Source organism: Callospermophilus lateralis, chromosome 11, assembly GCF_048772815.1.
Source record: "Callospermophilus lateralis isolate mCalLat2 chromosome 11, mCalLat2.hap1, whole genome shotgun sequence".
Lineage (NCBI taxonomy): Eukaryota > Metazoa > Chordata > Mammalia > Rodentia > Sciuridae > Callospermophilus > Callospermophilus lateralis.
In genome coordinates, this window is record NC_135315.1 from 31,183,761 (window position 1) to 31,189,281 (window position 5,521).

Below are 5,521 nucleotides of genomic sequence, written 5' to 3' on the forward strand. Positions count from 1 at the left end.
ACTAAGTTGGAGAGAGGCGGTGCCCTAGGCTTTCAGGAAGTCACGTGGGGCGCAAGGGCAGGCCCTGCGGGGGTCCCCTCGCAGAGCCAGAGGTGGCAGCTGTGGGAGTGGCCGTCTAGCTGACTCCGCAGCGGTCCCGGAGGTTTGAAGTCCTGCCTCCGGCGGGGCGAGGGCGGGGCGCTGGGTTTCGCTTAGCCCTAGGGGCTTGGGGACCTCCCGACGACCACCTTGTGCTTTCCTGTGGCCACTCTGATGAACCGACGTGAGTGAACCGTGAGATCCAGCCCAACTTGCGCTCAACCTGGCACTTGGGGCAAGTCGCCCCCAGTGAGAATTCGTGGGCGACCTGGGGTGTCCCCACCCGCTCCCACACCCGCGAGAGCAAGCTTGGTCTTTTGCTTGGTCTTTTTCAGGCATGCGTTTAGAAAGAGTAATTGTAGGAGCTGCTAAATGACCCAGTCCTTTTCTTTGTTTTCTTTTTGTTTTTATTTATTTATTTTTCCTTCCTCTTTCCTCATCCCAGGATCTGAGCCCTGATGGAGCCATAGTCACACACGGAGACTTCCATTGAATGAGATCCCCATTTTTGCTCTCTTGGGATTTGGAGATACCCACGTCTAACAAATATTTACACACACACACACACACACACACACACACAGGAATCTAAATATATTTTCTCACAATTATTAAGAATTATTTCCTTAATGTCTTAGCTCCCCCCTCCCCTGCCTGGGTGTAGGAATTGTGGACAAGCAGGAAGCTACTATGTTCAAGAGGGGTTGGGGCCAAGAGACAGTGGGAAGAGTTAGCTGGTGTTTTGTTTGTTTTCGTGGCAGTGCTAGGGATTGAACCCAGGGCCTTGTGCATGCAAGTCAAGCACTCTACCAACTGAGCTATTATCTCCAGCCCCTAGCTGGTGTTTTAAATGGATGAAAGGATTAACAGCAAAAAACAAGGAAAAGGTAAATGTCTTAGACTAAGTCCCAAATGTCAGGTCGGTGGCGATGACTTAGAACAAAGCAGACCACGTGGAAAAGAAACATCTATCAGGCGCCGATCAGGCACCCACAGAAATGCCTGTCAATCAGCAGGATCTCCTGACTAATGCCTGTCAGTCATCAGGACCCCCTGGCCAATCCTGGAGTTCAGCCAAACTCCCCTGACCAACTCTAGCAGGACAAGGGACTCCAAAAACACCTTTTCCTGTTCCAAGACCTTCCCTTCCTGCTGTAAGCCCCATAAAAGTCCAGACCGGTGGAACTCCCAAGCGGTTTCTCTTCAGATCCTTCTCCAGTTCACTCTGGTAGAGTTCCATCCCTAATGATAGCTCAATAAAGCCTCATTCAGCGGCCTTTTAAAATCTGCCTCCTTTGGTAGCTGCCCACCTTGCCTGATTTATAGTAACTACTATTTATGGGGGACCTACTAGGTGCTGGAAAAGTCACATCTATTCTCTCTTAAAATCCTTACAAAACTGCAAGACGGTGTCATTATGTCCATTCTACAGAGGAGAGTTACATACTTTTGCAAAGCAGGGCTGGGACCCTAGCTCAGGACTGCTGATTTCTACACTAACTGCTTGGTTCCCCTAATTCTTGTCAGGTATTCCCCAGCACCCTTACCCCACTTACTCTTGTTCATATTTCCTTGTCCATCTTGTCTGCATGGAGAGGAAGAAGACAGTAGTATGAGGGACTAGGAAATTAAGATAAAAGCACAGTATCTCATTTAGTTTAGTTTAGTTTTTTTGTTTGTTTGTTTGTTTTTTAATGTGGTGCTGGGGATCCAGGCCAGTGCCTCTTTCGTGCTAGGCAAGTGCTCTACACTGAGCCACAACTCAGCCCAAAAGCACAGTATCTCATTTGAGTCTCATAATAAATCTTCTAGGCAGGTAAATTATCTCATGATGAAGCCGGAGTTCTGAGATGAGACTCCATTCTCCACGTTGCCAATTTCCCCTGGATTCTTTATTGATTTATTTTTATGTGGTGCTGAGGATCGAACCCAGGGTCTCATATGTGCTAGGCAAGGGCTGTACGGCTGAGCCACCACCCGGGGCCTTCCCCTGGATTATTGAAGAATAAAATCCATGGACAGATCACGGAAGGGAAGAGTAAACAGAGCAGGATTTATTTAAGTGAGAAGAGACAACTCCCACCATGTGAGAGAGGGACCTTATAGCAGAAAAAAAAAAAAAAACATTCTGGACTGCCAGCTTAGGAGTTTATATATGGTTCTGGGGCAGAGTATGGAGCAGATTCTTTTGTAAAATAGATATTGAAAAGGCTCCCGGGGCTACCCTCCAGGCTCACTTCCATCCAGGTTCACCCCCATCTTCCATTTTCCACCCTTGGGACAAAGGAGTTGGCTGGAGGTGTTCCCACAGGTAAGCCTCAAGGTCTTTTATATTTGAAATAGGCCTTGAAGGTGCTATCTACCAGTTAGCCTCCAGCTGTGGTTGAATGAGGCCCTTTATCCTGACTGCCTGGTCCTTTTACTATCTATTATTTTATCCTCATTCAATAATACAAATGAGAAAACTGAGGCTTACAAGAAGTAAATAACTTGCCTAAAACAATGGCTATTGGCACCAGCCTCTGTTTTCAAAAGTCAAACATTTCCTTCTGTAACAGGCTACCTCCCAAGGGAGGAGTGCAGCATTTTCCAGGAAATAAACACTATAAAATCTACCTCTAGCCTAGTTACTTGGGAGAGATAGCTTTGGTGACTCAGGCCAGAATGTAGAATGCTCTTTCCCAGCTGAAAGGTTAAGAAAGGCTTATTAGAAAATGAAACTAACTAGGAAGGTCGGGCTGTATTCAATTCCATGGGGTAAACATTTACCAAGACCTACTACGCAACAGACATTCAACAGGCTGACTGCTTCAAGAATAAAAGCTAGTCATCTCTCTCTCTCTCTCTCTCTCTCTCTCTCTCTTAAATCAGAAACTGAACCCAGTGGTGCTAAGCCACATCCCCAGATTTATTTTTAATTTTGAAATAGTGAAATTGTCTTGAAAATCAGGATCTGTTCCTCGTTCCCAACACCAGAGAAACACCAATGCAAGAGCAAAAAGTAAATTTTTATTTAAGAAACAGAACAGGGAGAAGGAGAGGGAGGTGGGGTGGGGGGATGAGACTCTGGAGAGGGAGGGGGATGGGGGAGACTCTGACTCGTGGTGGTGGGGGCGTGTCCAGAACTGGTTCCTTAGGGAGTCGGGGTGCTGTGCACCTTCACGGATTTTAGGTTTCCTTTCTTCTCATGCCCCCTCCTTCTCTAATCTTGCCTACATAACTAAAGGGCAGGAAAGGAGCTGCCCAGGGGAACTGGTTAGCAACTCCTTGCTGGGAGGAACCATGAGTCCCTAGGAGGCTGAGGTGAACTTGGCAACTGGTTGCAAGAAGGGGCAAGAGTTCTGCAGGTATTCTACTTACTTTTGAATTAGCTCCCATCTTCCCGACCTAATCATTCATTTTCTACGCTTTCTGTCCTTTACCCTGTCTCAATAGGGTCTTGCTAACTTGCTTAAGGCTTCGCTAAATTGCTGAGACTGCCTTTGAACTTGCAATCCTCCTTCCTTAGCCTCCCAAGCCACTGGAATCAGGTGTGTGCGCCACCTCAACCAGGAAGCCTAACCTTTTAATACAGGGAGAAGACTGAGGACCAAGTAGCAAGGGGGGGATGTACTGGGAGGTCCCTTCCAGGGGTATAAGTTCCTCATCTGCAAGACAGGGAGCCCAGTAATACCTTTTTGTGGAGACACTGTAGAAACAAAATGAAGTTCAGGCAAAGCACACTGATGTAGGCGGGAATAGGGAGCCTGTGGAGGCGTGGGGACTGTCCCTGGGCTGGAGGGTGTGTTTGTTTATCATGAGTAACTTCAGTGGCACAACATCCTGAAGTTAAATGTGACCCTATTGGTCACAAGAAAACTATGATCCCACCCAGCAGTTGGAGAACGATCCTTACTGGATTCCCACTCCATTCTGTATTTGGAAGTTGGGAAAATTGGGTGGAGTAAACAATCTCATTTTCCTGCAAATATAATTTGCCTACTATTTTCACCAATGCCATTATCATAAAATTTAAGGTCAGATTGTGGGTGTGGTTGTAGCACCCACTGAAGGATATGGAATTAATAAACCCCCCAAGACAGTGTGTGACCCAGAAGGAGAGAGGGAGATGGAAGCCAAAGTTTTGATCCTTCCAATAAACCATTTCTCAGTGACATGACAGTGAAACCATGCATTAATCTTGTCCCCGTGTCAACATAGCGACTCCTGGAAGTCAGATGAACAGGACTCCGAATCCTGAAACCTCCACCCTGCCTGTAAAAACACTAATTAAAAACCAAGCCAGGTGCAGTAAGGGGCGCATGCCTGTAATCCCAGCAGCTCCGAAGGCTGTGGATCATAAGCCCAAAGCCAGCCTCATTAAGAGTGAGCTGTTAAGCAACTCAGTTAGACCAGGTCCCTAAATAAAATACAAAATAGGGCTGGGGATGTGACTCAGTAGTTGAGTGTCCCTGAGTTCAATCCCGGGTACCAACAAACAAAAAAAAGCATGCCCAGTAGAAACAAGTTCCAGATGTTTGCAACCTTTTGTCCCAATCCTATTAAAGTCTTCAAGGACTAAGACCCCCCCACCCAATGTAACCTATGTAAACCTATATCTTCCCTGTAATGGATGCCATTTTCTACCATTGATTTCTACCATTGAAGGTGAGCCCTTCGATTGATTCCTGCTCTGCTGCTGAGCAAAAGGCATAGCTGATCCGTGAAACCTGCTCGCACTTCAGTTATTTGTACTTTTATTATGGTGCTGAAACCATTTTGGTCATTGTTGCTTACACCCACCCACCCACCGTCAACCTTCCATGAAGGATAGTGGTTCTTGTTTCCATTTAAAAGATGGCCAAAGGGACTGGAGGGGTGTAGCTCAGTGATACAGCGTGTGATATAAACATGCATAAGACCCTGGGTTCCATCATCAGCACACATACAAAAAGATGATCAGAGATGCCTAATGGTCATTAGACATCCAGATGTCCAGGTCTAGTCTGTTGACTTTTATTCTGTATGTATGGAAAAAGACTATGGTGTCCATGCCCCCATTCCCATGAAATAAATTTATTTACTTATCTATTTATTTTGCAGTTCTGGGGATTGAACCCTGAAGCTACTACTGAGACTACCACTGAGCTGGATTTTATTTTTTGTTTTGAGATAGAATCTTGCCAAGTTTCCAGGCTGGCTTTAAACTTGGGCTAATTCTGCCTCAACATCCCAAATTGCTGGGATTATAGGCATGCATCACCCCAACCAGCTGTTGCATGAAATTTAAAGTCAAATTTATTCTCAGCCCTAAGTGAAGGATATGGAGAATAAGTCCAAGGACATTCCCTCCATCTGCTGCTCTTTCCCCATTTGCCTTGTCTGGGGTAAAATGGAAGTTTTTGTCATTAAAATCCCAGGCCTCAGCCAGAATTAAGGAAACCAAAGGAATTTGCACCTGACC